The 18,408-nt window shown below is 45.5% G+C and overlaps 1 protein-coding gene across 5 annotated transcripts in view; it reads left to right on the top strand.

The window, feature by feature from the left end:
- The first annotated feature begins 12,494 nt into the window (after positions 1-12,494).
- ATP2B4 (ATPase plasma membrane Ca2+ transporting 4) overlaps positions 12,495-18,408 on the top strand; it is a 150,487-nt gene continuing 144,573 nt past the window's right edge. For 4 of the 5 annotated variants that reach the window (XM_083172854.1, XM_083172855.1, XM_083172856.1 and 1 more), the window contains exon 1: positions 12,498-12,773. The gene's annotated coding sequence lies outside the window, so the exon portion shown is untranslated. Of the gene's footprint in view, positions 12,774-18,408 lie in introns of all 5 variants that reach the window. The other variant, XM_083172858.1, reaches the window with a different exon arrangement.

Below are 18,408 nucleotides of genomic sequence, written 5' to 3' on the forward strand. Positions count from 1 at the left end.
TGAGTGGCTAAGTAATTTAACAACTAAAGTGGAGACGTACAAAAAAGAGCTCCAGAAATTTAAAGCCAACAAGTATTCCATCGTCACTCGTGATTACGAGGAAAACAAGGTATACAGGTGGCTGATGGGCGGGGAACCCGCTGCGCAATTCCCCAACCGCAGAGGGGGTAACTATCGGCGCAGAAGGGAGAACCAGACCAGAGAAACTGCCACATCTAACTCTGATAGTGATTTTAGAACCCGTGACTCCGATGATATCCCGCACAGTGGGGCAATCCCTTTAGAGGAGGCATCGCTCATCAGCAAAAAAAGAGGAAGAGGACGCCCGCCCGTAGGGGGCGCCAGAATGAGAGGACAGCGCGAACTAAGGGCGCTAATGCGAACATAATTTATAACCTCTCTACCCACCAACTAACCCCAGCAGAAACATCTGTGCTTAACAAGGGTTTATCCTTTATTCCTACGAACCCACACAATGAATTGCAATGGCAAGTCGACCGCCACCGGTTTGACCGGAACCTACGCCTCCGTGAACATTTCCAGCATAAGCTCACTGAGTCGAGCCAATCTCAATTTCAGGATTTTATCAGATCTAGAACAAAGTCCAACTTCGACCCCCCATCAACAAACACCTCCCTGCCCACCTTCTCGAGGTTAACAGATGAAGCTGTCAAGAAATACAACGCAGCAGCACCTCCAGCACATTACAATCTATCCAAAGAAGAACGGCAGGCGTTAAATACTCTGGCGAATTACCGCCATATTATCATAAGGCCGGCGGACAAAGGAGGGGCCATTGTGGTCCAAGATTTAGTGGCCTACAAGGAAGAATTGGAGGGCCAACTAGGAGATATATCCTCTTATACCCAACTGACCACTGACCCAACAAGGGCGTACAAAAGAGAACTGGATCTCATATTACAAACCGCAGTGTCTTCCAAACTTTTGGATCCAGCACTAGCAAAAGCGTTAAGCCAAGACCATCCAGTGACTCCGATAATTTACACTGTGCCCAAGATTCACAAGAATATCGCCAAACCCCCAGGCCGCCCCATTATTAGTGCTAATAAATCCCTATATCAGCCAGTTTCGAAATTTTTGGATATTGTCTTGCAACCTTGGGTCCAAAAACAACAAACGTTCATTAAGGACACTACGGCCTTCCTGCTACGGTTACAAGCCCTGACATCAATTCCAGCTGATACAGTGTTAGTAACATTGGACGTCAATAGCCTGTATACTTCAATTCCTCAGGCAGCAGGAGTAGCAGCAGTAGCACACTTTATGAGAGAATGCGACATCCAAGATGTGGACCATGACTTATTTTTACATCTACTCCGGCTTACATTGGAAAGGAATTACTTTCTATATAACGGCACATATTACCAACAGAACAACGGGTGTGCCATGGGGAGCCCAGTGGCGCCTAGCCTGGCGAACATTTTTATGTTCTCAGAAGAAAAGGAGAAGTTCTTATGTAACCAGCATATTAAACATCATATCGTCTTCTTCGTTCGATTTATCGACGATTTATTTTGTCTGTGGTCAGGTCCTACTAAGGTGTTAGAAGACCATATAGCGGCGATCAATGGCAGTGATAGCCCTATAAAATATACCTATAATATACAACAGCATAGGATTAACTATTTGGACGTACAGGTAAACCTGCAAGATGGGCAAATTTGGACACAAGTATACTCAAAAGAGACTGATCGCAACAACCTGTTATTGGCGTCTAGCCACCATCCAAAACCCTTAAAGAAAGGACTCCCCAAATCTCAATTGATGCGGGTAGCTAGAATAGCAAGCACCCAGGAAGGAGCAGTTGATGGCACCAATCAGCTTGTTCAGCGTTTCGCCGAGAGAGGCTATAATTTAAGAACCCTTCGCATCCAGCAACAAGAAGTCTTGGCCACCCCCCGACAAACATTGCTGGCTACCAAAAAACGGTCCAATAAAAACATCATACCGTGGAAACAGCAATTTACAATCTCTAGCCCCATAGTCCAGAGAGCCACTACAGCACTGTGGCCGATAGTTAAATCCGACCATACATTACCATGTTTCAAGACAGCTCGCCCAATGTCGTGTTACACTCGTGGGCGGAACATTAAAGATCAAGTGGTCCACACGGACATAACTGGGTTTGATAGAGAGGTTATGGCCAATACATCGTTTCTGACAAAACCTCCCGGATGCTATCGCTGCCTCAACTGCACGACATGCAAGAACCTGGTCGTGTGCAAATCTTTTAAACATCCTCATACTGAAGCCATCATTCCCATCAAACAGGTCCTTACGTGCCAACTGACACACGTCATCTATCTCCTATTCTGTCCCTGTCAATTATTCTATGTCGGCAAGACAATCCGCACGATAAGGGATAGAATGGCCCTCCATAGATCAGCAATCAACCTAGCAATTCGCTCAGGAAAAGCTGATCAACCAGTAGCCAGGCACTACCTTGATAAGGGACATACAGTGTCAGATATCAAATTTATTCTCATAGACCACATCCCCCCCTTCCGCCGTGGAGGAGACAGAGATGGATCTCTGTTAAAACTGGAATCTAGATGGATCCATAGACTACAAACCGTGAGACCAAATGGTCTGAACGAACGTTTTAATTGGAGTATTTTGTACTAATTATCTGCATCTATTATCTGCATTACCACCAGTGTACCCCGAGTGTGACATCCATCGTATTCTTTAATTATTTATATAGCATAAGGCATAGTATTACTGTTACAGTTTTCAGCCAATGCCTACTTTCGGCCGTCTATTATAGGCTTATCAGCCAGGGCCGCTTTGCTATTTAAAGTACTGTCTTTCATGTGTCTTTACCCCCTGTCATTTTTGCAGGTCACTGTGTCCACGCCGTATTCCGTATGGTTGTTTTGATTGGCGGCTGGGGACAGCGCCTCTGGTCTGACGCGTCACCTAGCAACGGACCTACAGAGGAAGCTGTCAGCGCTTCTCACGCCTCACTTCCGGGGGTGTGTTACCGGCGCACCCGGCCGCCGGTCAGAATCATCTGGAATGGTGAGTACCTATATAAGACATGTATCTGTTTGTTGTAGTTTGTTACCACACACCACACCTTGAGGAACATTGAAACGTCGGTGGACTGGTAGTGTTGGTTATGTGATTTATTACTACCTTTATAAAAGTTTCTTACCAAGACCCCTGAGTGACGCTGTCTTTTTCTACGTATATATATATATATATATATATATATATATATATAGCAGCAGTGGGAGGTATAGCACTCCTGGCGACTTACTTGTATAAATAAAGCAGACCACACATTTATACAAGTAAGTCACCAGGAGTGCTATACCTCCCACTGCTGCTATTTACAATTTATTGTATGGGCACCAGGCGCAGAAGTATTTGTATACAGAGAGCCGGATCCCCGCTGCCTACTATATATATATACCGTATATACTCGAGTATAAGTTGACCTAATTTTACAACAAAAAAACCGGGAAAACTTATTGACTCAAGTGGGACCCTCACTCGAGTATAAGCCGAGGGGGGCTTTTTCAGCATAAAAAATGTTCTGGAAAAGTAGGCTTATACTCGAGTATATATATATATATATATATATATATATATATATATATATATATATATATATATATATAAATAAATAATCAATGTAACCTACAACTGCTGCTTTCAGACCCCAAAACTGGCTATGACCAGGTATTTTAACACATTTCTAAAAACGGGTCTGCCAACTAAAACCCCTTTCACACCGCATGTCTTTAAACTGTTTTTCAGTGCAGTTTTTGTCCTTAAACGGTACTTCAATGCAGTTTTTGTCCTTTCACAACACTGAACCCGTTTTAACCCATAGAAAACAGTGGATGAAAAAAAAACAGGTCTGAAACGGGTAGGACCCTGCTTTATTACCGTTCAGAAATACCAGTTCAATAGAACCGGTAAATTCACTCTGCACCTTTCAGACTGCACAAATTACCATTTTAAAACGGTAAAAAAAACGGCAAAATAACAGGTAAAAAGTGAAAGGGGCATAAGAGTGCACAAATACGTGATTCTTGTCTATTGTTTAAGATGGCTTTAAGGTGTCTGTCATACCTTTTTAATTAATAGTAATTTTATTCGTAAATATAACAATTAGGTATATTATGTGCCCGTGATGTTAGTACCTTGAGACTGCATCACTCATTATTCATCACATGACAATGGAAGTAATGTAATGTCAAGAGTTGCCAACAGTAATTTATGGGGAAATCCCAATCAGTGTGTATCTACAATGATCACACTTAACTTGGCATCCCAGAAATTCTGTGTCTATGACAGGTTATTACAAAATCAAGTGATGTTGTTAAATGATTGTTCTTTATGTATATAGCTGTTTCTGTACACAGTTATGTATGAGAGTGCTCTCCCTGGTTACCATGCAGGAGTGCCAAGTATTCACCACTTCTGGCTGCGCCGCATTTAGAAAGTGGGTTCCATTAGTAAGATCCCGCTACAGGCATACATGTATGTACTGTTAAAGTCTAATTACATATACGCCATTTTAGAATGGTATGGCTGCCATTTTGGTTCGCAGAGTTGCGCAAATAAAGTATAATACCCAAGTTCTGTGTAGCGAAGCGAGCCTTGAGCGCAGCCATACTAATACACATAAATTCATATCCCACACTTACACGAAATAAAATATAGTTAAATGTAGGTTTAGTTCACAGCACATAGTTTAACCAATAATACACGACTGTTTCTATTCATGTTTAGTATCTTTATGTTCTGTGTCCTATGCGCAGCACTCCGGTCGTAGCGAAAAGTTTGCAAATCCTAATGTCTGATAATTATGGACAAAATCCATAATCTATGTACTTTTGCCATGTGAACAAAGGATCAAGTCGTAACCAGTTCTTGTGGTTGATTTACGACCCCCCATGATGATGCCAGCTAACAAAGGACACAGAAGTACATTCACTCTGCACCAATCCACTTAAAGTGCATCCCCTTTGCTCCAATCCAGGAGGACCTGACTTTTGAACTCTTGGGCCAATGAAAACTACCTTTGACCTCTTTGTGTGGACACTATAAAAGTAGCGATCCCTGGCTGGCTCGGTCACTTCTTCACCGCTCCCCCCCCCCCCCCCCCCCCTCCATCCTGACCGGGCTAAGTTCTATTTAAAACCTTGTGAGCTCGACCGGACCGCACTGCGCTATTGATATGACGGTAACATTTGTATTCCTGTATGTAGTTATGGCTGATTATATTACGTATCTGTTCTTTTTACCTAGTAGTGTAAGCATATTTAGTATTGTTAAGTCAACTGTTATCTTGTGTTATACTGTGTTCTTCTTTATGTAACCCCCTGCTGTCCGTTAGGGACTAAATACATTATTTGGAGACTCAATCTCCTTACTTTTGAGTTAAACCCTTGCCTTGACTTTTATTCGCATTTAGCGACTAAGGTGTAATATGGACATTGTCCTTAAAAGGTGTACTCAGTTTGGGTACTAAGTACTGCAAAAGGATATTGATTTATAAGTGTCGGTATAGCTCGTATTAATACACGGACAAGGTTCGCTACGCTGCGTTACACTTGGTATGCTTGTAGCTAGGAGTAAAAGGTATTAGTTTACGGACATAGTACGTAAACTGCGCACTTCACTTATTGTCCATCTGGTTATATTTATATCGGTATTGATAGTACATAAGACCCAGTGGTGTACATAAGACCCGGGGGCAAACGCAGAATTTGAAAGGGTGGAAGGGATGTCCAGATATGCAGATAGGTGACTTTGACAGTTTCTTTTTTTCTAGGTTTGAACCTCCTCATTGATCAGACCTAAACCTGTATACTATACATATAGTTGACAATAGTCAACCTTTCAGCACACTTTATCACAGCTCCTTCATCATCAGGAAAACTTATCCTGATGCAGGTACCGTAATAAGGTGCGCTGACATGTTGACAAAGATGCTGTGGTATATATGCGCACACATACAAAATATACATATACACACACACACATAAAAATAAACATATGTACACATAATTCCTTTATGATACTACAGAATACACATGTTATTACCAAGTTAGGATATTGTTATATATAGAACCTGTGTAGAAATATATGTGAGATTGACGTGATATGATGTAATACCCTGTGAAGGTACCATTCTGGCCACTGTACACTGTATATTGACTGTGTGATTGACACACACAGACGTACACATTAATATAAATGCAGATACATAAACTCCTACTTAAGTACAGTATCTGCACCTGGAAGCTCATGTGACAGACATGAAGGCTAAAAGAGCAAACCTGTGTAACTAGGGATGCCAATCCCAGGGCTCGGGATTGAAAAACTATCAATCCCTAATTAAAAAGATGCCCCCCCACCCCCAAGCGGCTGTGTTGCACATTTACTTACATGTGGCCAGGAACGGGGTTGGAGGCCCGGGGCTGCTGCCAAAAGTTGGCAGCCAGGTGCAGGGGTTACGCCAGAACGGGGTCTGGTGATGTGACATGGGCAGCGTGACCTCTGACCATCACACTATGAAGAGCCGCATGCTGGGGATCGGGAACAGGCAGGCAGTGTCTAAGCGGGTGCTCAGACGCTGCCCAGCATTAGACTGCGCATATGTAGCCTAATCCTACAATCCTGGTATTACAAACTCCAATTCCTGGGATTGAAATGCAGGCTATTTTGGGTCCAAATCCCACAATCCCGCCAATCCAGATCCCAGGATTGGCCACCCTACGTGTAGCCGACAACCCGTCTCCCCCCTTGCTACCACAGTGCTACTGTGTCACAAGCTGCTGTGGCGGGACACCGCGGCTAGGGTACTCACCCGTCCGTGTCCGCCAGCAGCTAGCTTGTGTGCAGCTGATCCCAAATGCTGGCGGCACACGACAGGGGTGGCGGGAGGTGTCCGGCAGCATGGGGAGCAGGGCACGTGGTCTGGAGGCGGAGTAGTGCCTGGTGATGCTGAGAGGCCGGCACCGTCATCTTTGATTTGGACAAAAGAATGTTTAGGCCAGGTTAGGAGTTCCTGTTCCCTGACTTTTCAGCCAATGGCAGCCTTCCCCTAGGTATATAGGGGAGCTGCCTATGTCAGTGCAAAAAGTCTTCTGTGTATGTTGTGCCTCTGGGAGTACTCCTGACTATTCTAGTGCCTGCTGCTATTCTTAGCCTAGCTATCCGTGCTCCACAGCTATCCAGCCTTCCTTGCTGCTGACTCTGTCCAACCCGGTCCGCTGCTGCTGGTCCTGTCCGACCGATCCTTCTCAGTCCCATTTCCAGTGTCTTCATCTTCAATTCAACTTCAGTCTTCTCCGTGGATCCAATTGTCTCCTCTGCCAGCCACAGTCTTATATGGTACTCTGTCATCTTCTTCTTCCATCACCCCCGCAAGAACTTATTGCTTCATATTTAATTTGACCCTTCATTAACCCTCAAAGAAGTATTTGAGAACCTTTCGGTTTGTTTCCATTTATGAAAAAATCATTAATTAAACCTGCTCGTTTTAATCCTACCTCCTCCGACTCATCTGCTGTTCCTGTGACCCACACAACTCCATCTAATCCTTTACCTGTGACATACCGATTGCAGTCCAGCTGAGGGCCTGCTGTTTACACTGCTGCAGACAGTCTGAAAGCAAAATACTCTCACGCGCAGAGCTTTGTCCGAGAAACTGTCGTCTGCCATGAATGTACGGCAGCAGCTCAATGTAGAGGCGGCGATAGCCCTGTCTCCAGCTCAAAAAAATTAAAAAAATCAGCCCTCCAGTGGGGTTTCTGGGGACTCACAAACCCCCATGCATGCACCACTGAGCCATTGGGTCCATATATCCATATATTAAATCTCTGACATCTGCAGAATGCCGACCTTAAGGTTAGGATTTGGGGTGAGTATTAAGATTAGGAGTGAGTGGACCAGAATCCTACATCACCTGACACAGAAGAAATCACTTTGAAAGTGGCCATGTTCTCAGAGACCTGTGTATGCTCTATAGACGCTTGCACACGGCTAGAGTCTACACTGTGGACCTTATTCAGGTCCAATTGCTCCCCTCTGTGCTTGTGCAGGGGAGCGATGGTGAGTGACTGCGCATATACATTTATGCACATCTGCAGCCGCTTGGTGTGAGAGGGCGTGGCGAACTACTGCTTCACATTCCGTTCACACCTAGCAGTGTGGGGTGGTGGCGACACTTGCGAGAACTTGCAAAATCATTCGATGATTGGTGACCATCAAATGATTTTATCCCAGCACACAAGGCTGCGAGTGGATGTATATGCAAAACATCCATTTGCATGCGTGTGGGGGAACTCGGTGTGAGGGGGGGGGGGGGGGTAGAGCAGCCGGCATTTCAATGAATTGCACAGTTGTGAAATTTGCAGCTTTGCAAGTCAACCAGAATAAGGCCCTGTAACTGTGCAGTCAGGAGGAGGCAGCTGCGAAGGGACTTCATGGAGACTGCACATGGACTCACTCACAAATAAATAAATAGTATCATTTTACCGTTTTAAAAGTGCGATGTGAAAGGGGTATAAAAGAGCTGGCACAAAAATTCACTAGGGTTTGTACTTTGGTCTTGTTTGTGCTAGGTTAATGTCGAAGCACATTATTATCAATAGGATCTGTGTCTCCAGTTGTGTAGAATGGCACAGCTGATATACACAATTACCAGCAGCATGCAACAGAGGATGAACAAAACATTCCTTAAATAATGCTAAGGAAGTGACTGAGGAATAATTGTCCGTGTGACATTGTAAAATTAATCTTGGACACAGATATAATTGTCACTCAATACCAAGAAATAATAAAAGATCTGCTGTTCCCTCAAAATAAAGAAGTCTCTTATAATGGATAATATGACTGAAGATAGGGACTGATTGAGAGATGGGCGCCGTTCGTATAGCAGCTGTGCCTCTCTAAAAATATGCAAAAGCATCAAGAGGCATCTTGTGTACATTGATGCCTCCCGTGTGCTTATGCAATCCGTAGGTGCAATATTGAATCACTTGTGTGAACATCGGCGCACTAAAGACCTAATTCTGGTAAACACGCAAAGCTGCGAATTTCGCAGCTTTGCGTGTGGATGAAACGCCGCCGACATGGCCGGCCCCCTCGCACGCCAAGTTCCCCTGCACGGCTGCGAATGGATGTTTATTATAAACATCCACTCACAGCCTTGGGTGCGGGGGAGAAATCATTCGATGGTCGGCGACCATCAAATGATTTCTACAGCGCTCGCAGATATAGGACACCTCTCCGGTGTCTTACATTTGCAAGCGCACTGTGCGGGAAGTGGGTGGGCAGCTGATATCCCCTGATGTCAGCTTCCCACCCTCGGCACCCGTATCACGGGTGCATTTACCTGGAAACGCCCAACGGCAGCCCATTGCTGCCACTCCACTGCTAGGTGGGAACAGGACATTGAAGTGCCCGCTTGCACCCAGTGTCTGCACATGCACATAAATGCGCATACACCAAACATCACTACCCCGTGCAAACCTGCGGGGGAGCGATGCAATCAGAATAAGGCCCAAAGTCCCTCAGGTTACGCAAGATGGCCGTCCTGTTCATGCTGCTCAGGCCAGCAAATGTGTGTTAGATGATGACCCTAGCTACGTCACTCCTAGAAAATGGGGGGAGACATGCCCCTATTGTCAGGAACACTTTTCAGCTCTGCCTATCCCCTGCCCCCAAAGAAAAGCCATCGCTGTCTTTTGTGTACTATGATCTGTGCACCTGCGCATTCGTTAGATAATCGCTTAGGCTGCCATGCAGCCCAACGATGGGTTATGGATTGGCCCCTATAAGCAGAATGCGTACAAGGCAAAAACGCAGTCAAACCTTTGAAAATGCTGGAGGTTGAAAGTATTCCTCGTATGCACCAACCGTCAGAATGCAAAACTTCCCAGAGCTTGAACCCGATAGAAACTTTCTCTGCATTTGTCCGACAGTGTTCCCTTCCGATCAAGCATACACAGAACAGTTAGAAGTCCAGAAATCCTTAGATAGCAACGGACAACTCCTATAGGGATAGCTGTCCTACGATTATAATTGCAATTGAATAAGCGTATGGTGTTACTTTTACACTGATATGCTTGCAATCATTTGTGGGATGCATTACATGCAAAATGAGATGCTTAATGGATCCGGCGCCATACATGAAGACTGATAGCATAAATCGCTTCAAATTTTTGTTACAGATATTAAGCCGAGTATACAATAGATGATGGGTGAAATGTAATAGGATGAGAGAATCAGAAACTGAGAAATTTGGTAAGAAATCTCCAGTTTTATTTAAAGCAGCAATCATTCACACGGCAAAATCAAACTGGTTTTGCAGTGTAAATGATTGCCGCTTTAAATAACACTGGAGATATCTTACCAAATCTCTCAGTTTCTGATTCTCTCATTCAATGATATTTAAGCTGATATGTCTACATCTTGCCCAGCAGGGTATACTCACTTGCCGATGCCGGCTGTGATGAGTGACAGTGGGGCCCATGCTGGGGAAAGTGCTATCCTCCCTGCAGGAGGATTGTTGCTGATGATGCGTAGGACTACTCATGTTCAGTGACATCAAGCGTACACACTACATGATATTCTGATATTGTAAACAGAATCGGCAAAATCATTAGGAATATCGTCCAATCTGTACCCAGCTTAAATTCAAATACACACTAGGTGATATTGTAACAATATCGCTCAGAAAATTGCTTCTGAATGATACATTAACCATATCAGACACCCGCGGCCGATATGGCTAACTATATCGGCTGCGGCCCCTCTCATGTAGTGTGTGTGTATATGGAGGCTTTAGACAGGGATAAACCACCAATCAATCAGCTCCTACTTGTCATTTTTTTAATCCCAACTTTACAGAGACAGAAAGAGGGACAGCTGCGCACGCTTGAAATTAGGGTGTGGCTTAGCAGCAAGGGGGCATGGTGTGCAAATAACATCACGCCCGCAAGGCCATGCTCCGTTTTCACCACTGTGGGGGCCTGACCAGCGGCTCTGTAAGCTGATGGCCAGCCCCCAGCCTCTCTGCTGCGGAAATAGATGTTGTGCGCATCTGCACAGCGTCTATTCACCGGAGGACTCCCAACTGCCACCGCCCCCGCTACCCCACCTCCCCCGACGCGGGACACTGCTGGCCCCAGGCAGGATGCGGAACGTCCCAGTGGAAAGCTGAACAGTTGTGAGGTATGCAGCCGGTGGCATGGCAGTTAGAAGCTGATTGGCTGGTGGTTTATCACTCTCCATATTATCGCTTTTCAAAGCGCTGCACATCTTCCCAATCTAAGGGGCGGGAATCTCTAATAACCGTGGCCGCACATCGCCGGCATTCACATTGTTAATAATCGCATTTGCACTAACATATGCAATTATTAACGCAAAGGACAGCTCTTGCGTTAAGAGCTGTCTTTTGTGTTGTGGCCGGCCACAGGGCTGCCGAGAAGGGGTGGGTAGTAATTACCCGGGCCCAGGCCAGCTGGAGGGGCCCAGCGGAAGCCCTGGACCGTCTTCCCCCTCCATCCCTCCCAGGTGGCAGGAGCAGCACACACCTACAGCATGTGCTGTGCTGACAGCAGGCTCAGCATGAGCATCTCAGCAGGCTCAGCATGAGCAACAGTGTGAGAGTTTGTGCTGAGCCTGCTGTCAGCACAGCACATGATGTAGGTGTGTGCTGCTGAGGGGGGGAATAACACTCTCCACTCGACTTTAGAATGTTTTTTCACCCCCTTATCATTTTGGGTTGGTGGCCTTATCGCAGGAGGTGGCCATACCTTCCATGATTAGGCCACGCGCCCAAAATTTTACCAGGGCCCAGCATGCCTCTCGGCTGCCCTGGCCAGCCATATGCAGCGGGTACCCCCTCCATCCCTGGACCCTTACCCGGCTTCCTGAAGCGGTGCAGGGAGGAGGTCACTGTTCTGGGTAGCACAGCCGGAGGCTGCCCAGTCACAGGTGAGGGGGGGGGCAGCGTGGATCATCGGGGTGCACACGGGGTGACACAACGGGAAGCCCACTGGCGTAACCCCCCTGCAGCGAAACCCCAACGGTGGGGCTTTGCTGCCTATGAAAATGCGGTAAAACCCCCGAAAACTGTGTTTTTACAGCATTTTTTGTTTGTTGCATCTCGCCCAAGGTATTATAACTTGTGAAGCAGAACCTAAATGGAGATAAAAATACCATGGCATAGACTATGAATGTTCTGCACAAATAGTGCCAGCACCTGGCTGGGAGATGGGAAAGTGGAAGAGTAACCTGTAGGGCTCCTCATGATGTGCAGCTACACTGATATTAACCAGCTGCACAGAAACGCTGGGCCTGGGACTTGTAGTTCCACAGCAGCTGGAGATCGCCCTTTGGCACTGCGGATGACGCAGAGTAACGCTGACAGCCAGACACCGGCGGCCGTGCTCTGCAGCTCTACCTTAAATGCACGGCGGGCAGGCCAGTACCCAGTAGCAGCCAGCAGCGAGGCCACCTTAAATCACTGAGGACTCGGAGAGAGACGGCCTGTTCGACGCAGCGCTCTGCCCATTCCCCGTATCGGGAGCCGCCCCCGGGCGGGGCTGTGTCTGCCCGAGACTGATTTGGTACCGACACGAGCTCTGCTGCTGCTGCTACCGGTGGGTGAGGAGCTGACACCTAGTCCCCTGTCATCCTTCCCCCATACGCCTCACCGCTGCGGTATACCGGTGCCGTGACAGCCGCAGCCCGGAGTGCCCGCTCCCGGGGCAGCCACGGTAAGTGCCACATACGTGCCCGCCCTGCCATGTCCCCGACCACGGCTCTCGTTATCTGTAAGCCTGCGGATGTGCTCCTGTACCACGCTACAGGTACTGAGGTGCAGCATGCCAGGCTGCGGCATGTGTGCGGTGCCCGAGATGGCATGTGCGTGCCCACACCGGGCACATTATAAGCTGGCTACACATATTGCGGTGCATGCAGGACCCTGTCCTGAAGAACTTACATTCCAACCACCACCCAGTGTAGCTGTGCTGCATTGGGTAACGTGTACAAGTATGGGCGTGCTCCTTGGTGTGCTCAAAATATGTGGGTTTGTGTCTGGTGTATGTTTACCAAGTATTTACTAAAGTGTGTAACAAACATAATGCAGCATGATGCAGCTGTGTGTGTGTGTACTGCATAGCATACTAAGCACCAATGTACGGAGAATCTATGGAAATGCTGTGCAATTATTTATAGTCAGTATATACTCCATATATAATTGTGTAATCATGCTGTAACAGCTCTTTTATATAGATTGCATGGACGTGCTTTTTCTTATTTAATACACTGATTAGATCTGATCAAGTGTGCGGGTGTATGTGAGCTCACCATATAGCCCTCACATATACAGTATGCTATTTTCACAAAATTTAATTTTGAATTCTAGCATTTGCATAATGATGCATTGAGAGCTGAGCTTCAGTGGACCTTAGAGCAACATGTGTTCGCCTTTTATGTCACTGTAGCATTATAAGCAAATCTTATCCAATTCTGTTTTCTTTATTTGTGACAGGTTTTTTTTTTCCTCCTATGCAGCGATATATTTAGGTAAGCGTTGCCATGGTTTGCATTAAGTGTTTGGTTGTAACATAATAACTGCAGTATCAGGGCCCCGGTTTGGGCTGACTTTTTTTTTTTTTTTTAGTTCCAAGTAATTATGTGCTATACTGTACATTGACCTCCCCCCTTTTTTTTTTTTTTTTGTCTGCCTCCGGAAGGCTTGGGGTTTCCCTGTCACCAGATCTTGTTCCCAGTGGGAAAAGTTGCTCAGACTTTCCAAGTACAGTAGCTGTGTCTGTGCTGGAATCTGTTGCCTTTTGTATTATGTATTAAAGTACTGCTGGAAGATAATAATTTTAAATTGTTTTAGTTTTTATTTCCTGGAATGTGTTTGGAATATTGAATGTGGCTGTCTGCCTAAATAGTATGTTATGTAGTAAGAATTATCTGTTGTTTATAGATCATTTATGCTACCTTCTTCATACTGAGTATAGACAACAACAAACAAACAAACAAACCCCATTTGTTTATTTTCATAGCACCAGCATATTCCATGGCGCTGCACAATCCCCAGATTTTTTTTTCTAATTCATATCAGTTCTTGCCGAAATGAGCTTCGATTACAAATTCCCTATCACATGTGCACACACTCGCATGACTGTCATTTTGACATAGTCCTGTGATCCTGTTTTGGTTTGACTTTGATTTGCATTTACTGTGTCTCAAAATAAGGCAGATGCAGTCGGACTTGTAACTAATACAAATAGCCAATATAGCTTTATACATCCTGTAGTTCAGTTTTGAGGAATCCATCCTTAACCAAGGAGAGAATGATGGAATACATTTCTCAAAGATGAGTTGTCTACTGTACAAGTAGAATTGGCCTACTTCAGAGGAAAGTGAGCCGTAGCGAACAAGATATCTTTGGATAAAGCATTTTGCTGGGATTCCCCATGTCTGTCTAATGAGGACGAGGACGTCATATTTTGGAGTGCATTGGGCTGTAATTAATATTGTTAGCGCTAAATCCTTTTGAGTGTGCTGTCTGTATTTTGATCCCCTTGAAATCCATGCGTGTATGTATAAGCAGATGAATCTCACTGAGCTGTTCTGCTGATCGGATAAATTGGTTCACTCAAAGCTAGGCTAATACTAGTGATCCTAATTATATTTGTATTGGTAGGTGATATAAAACCAGTGATCCTACTCCATGTTTGCAGGGGAACGAGCTGTGTTTATGTACGCTGGGCAAGGGGAATTCAAATTGTGATACTAGTAAATCCATGTGTATAAGAAGATAGTATTGCTGAATCCTATATAATATTGTAAAGCTATACTACGCCTGCCTATCCTCTTTTCTCCATCTGTGGGTACCCACAGCTGAATATTTATAGTGAATGACTGAAGAGGGTAGTCCAGCATTGGGTATTCTCTTCCTGTGATTGATTCACGTCCAGTCTTATGCTAGGTACACACCAGAACGATCATGATCGTGAGACGACCATACGATGTTTGCACGATCTGCTGGAGCTCATCGGATCGGAATCGGATCCAAAATATGCCCAAATATGCCCAATTTACATACAATCGGTCGATATTGTATCGGAATTGAGGCCAAGTCATTCTGGTGTGTAGCCAGCATTAAGGGTTTATTTACTAAGATGGGCGTTCTATTGAAGATATGATGTTGCCCATAGCAACCAATCACTCTTTTTATATATTTAGCACTTAATAGATAGAATCTGATTGGATGCCAATAGCAACATCCCATCTTCAATAGAACTCCCATCTTAGTAAATAAATAACTAAGAACACATTTTTCAACCAGGTATTCCCTGTTGTGAATAATTTCCCTTTTACACCAAAAATCATTTGGAACACGGATCCAAGCCAGGTCGGATCCGGGATTTGCACCGTTTACACTGCCCGCAGTGTAGACGGAGGCAGCACTTGGAGATGACCACGATCACCCCCGCTGATCGCCACGCTGGGGGCTAGCCCAGCACCAAGATCAATCATCGTTCTCTGATGCTAGCAAAATGTTTCATATTTGTTAGTTTTTTTTTTCTTTGTTACCCAACCTTATCTTCCTCTGATCTCTCTCTTCCTCATTTTCCTTCTATCTCTTTTCCACTCTTCCCTCCATCTCACTCTTATGGGGCCTAAACACGGTGACTAGGGGTGGGATGTATTAAAATACATCGCCGCCTGCCCGCTGCGATGCCAGCGCATATGTACTAACATATGCGGCTGGAATCGCGGTGCGGTGACGGAGACACACACACCCCCGCGCGATACCTGTACTGCGGTGTTCGGGGGGTCTCCATCATCTCCCTGCTGCCTGCCTCTCCCCTCACACTGGGGACAGCTAAGCCGACCCCCCCCCCCCCTGCCGCCAGAAGGATGTCCGGCTGCGTTACAAGGGGGAGGAAGGGCTTACCTTCTGGGTCCAGGAGGACCTGGACTTAGGTAAGCTAGAGGGGGTTAGCGGCGGAGGTGTCGGGCAGCGAAAAGAAGCCCATAGGCTTCTATAGGGTATCGCCACCCAGTGTTCTCACTGGAGAACTGTGGCCCTGTCTGATTGCTCAGCAAACAACACTGACAGATCGCTGCACAGCGCAATATGCTGTGCGATCTACATTGTTCATGTCCGCCCCATGTGTAAGCCGCTTTTACTTTGATGTCATTGACTCTTCTCCCATCCTTTCTTTTTTCCCCCCACCTCTCTCACTCTGTTCATTCATGCTCTCTTCCTCTTCTTGCCATTTCCTGTGCAAAGCAGCTAAACCTGACTAAACTAATGGGCACAACGTGAGAAGTTGCTTTTGAAACATTTCAGCTTGTCGTCCCCATGGAGGAATGCTGGTGTAGATAGCTGGTCGTGCCTGACAGGAACAGCAACTGAATAGCACTATCAGTCATACATGAGATTTGGCTGCTGGCGCTACAATTGAATTCCCCTCCATTATGTTCAGAACAAAGTATTGGAATAATTTTGTACTCATGACCTAGTATCTTAATTTCGATTTTTCTTTTAAAGCTGACTGATCTCACTCAGTGGCGTAACTATAGCACCGCAACCCCCCCGGGGGGGGGGGGGGGCGGGCTGTGATGCTACAGTTAGCCCCCTCCCGTCTGCCCATCCGCCGCTTGCTTGCCCGCCCATCCGCCGCCCGCAGCCTTACCTGTCTTCAGTGGTGGTCATTCTTCTGCTAGTGAGACGGACCACAATAAAATGTCCGCCCCATATAGCAGACAGTTCTCTGAAACTGTCTGCTGTATGGGGGCGGACATCTTGTGTTGGTCCGTCTCCATAACAGAAGAATGAAGCCAGCAAGGGAGCCGGGACCAGCAAGACAGGTAAGGCTGCGGGCGGGGGATGGGGTGCTGCGGGGGGAGGGGGCACCCAATTCATTAACGGCAGGGGGGCGCCCAATTCATAGTTACGCCACTGATCTCACTATCCTGAAAGAAGGGGTCTTTATTAGTAGTAGTGCAGTGCTAGAAATCAGTGTTACTAGTTTTGTTTACACGTTTTATTCAATAAATGCAGTCTAGAGTATGGAATCCAGGTATCTGTAAAGGCCCATACACACTGGGCGACTTTGAGCTGAAATACGCTCAAAACAGCATCACATCAAAACAGCTGCTGCGCGCTTCCGCATCATCCCTGGGAAAGCTGCTCATCTGCTGGTAATACCAGCAGATGAGCGGCTTTGACGATGGCTTTGCATAGCGCTGCGCTATGCAAAGCCGTCCCCTCCATCGGCGCTGGGCAGGGGGAAAGCCGCTCAGTGTGTATGCACTGTTAGCCTTTTCCCAAAATTTGTTAATTTTTATGTAGCAAGTTGACTATAAAGATTATTGTGTGAAACAAAAATGCTTGTGTTATGTAATTGCTAAGTACATTTCTGTATAGGGCATTTCTGTGTCTTTTCCAGATCTGTTCCCTCATAAATCACACTTCTGTTGCACCTCCTTTTCTTGGTCACAATTTTTGTCATTCCAATGTTTTTCTGCTGCCCTTGAGGTCACGGTTGGATAGCTGGTGTTGCCTGTTAATGACAGATGTCCATTCACCTGCTCTGCTTTCCATTATCCCAATCTCTGCTAAAGCAGGCAAGCTAATGGCCGTGCATAGTTGTTTAGACCTTTGGACGTGAATTAGATTACATTTTTAAAATGATGCCTGGTATACGGTTTTTCCCATCATATGGTTTTGTGTTGAAATTCAGTCAATGCTTTCTATTTTATTACTGCAATGAATGAATAACTTAATATTATGTGCTTTGTATTGTGCATATGCATATTTATGGCATGGTTTTTGTATGTGCCAAGTCTATATGCCTTCTCTGTTTTGTATTTAATTATTATTATTTATTTCTTTGCATGGGCAATTTGAGTATAAATATTGTTGAGTTCTTTGTTTATTTGTTCTTTGATTGTGTCATTCTTGGCTCATGCTGTTGGTGATACCTGCATAACAGATGTTTGAGAGCCTTTACAATTTTAATACAATACATTGTCAGTCGTAATACAGTTGTAGACATGCTCGATATATTACCCCTCTCTGGTGTGAGTGTTCCCCACCAAATCACAACATGATGTAGGGCAGGGCTGCCTGACCTTGGGGCCATTTTGTTGTTTTCATCCATCTTCCTGATGACATTAATAGAGTTGAATTCTTCATATTTGTTATTAGGTTTTTTTTGTAAGCGACGTGCTGCCCATACATGCTCTTCCTGTATTTCTCTATGGGTCCAATTACATACTTGGAAGTAGGTTGGATCTTTGTATGTGCATGTGTTAAAGTTGTGTTTTGTGTATGGACATGTATGTTTAATTTCACCCCCATTAGAAAGCGTACGT

This window comes from Crinia signifera, chromosome 2, assembly GCF_055691185.1.
Source record: "Crinia signifera chromosome 2, ASM5569118v1, whole genome shotgun sequence".
Lineage (NCBI taxonomy): Eukaryota > Metazoa > Chordata > Amphibia > Anura > Myobatrachidae > Crinia > Crinia signifera.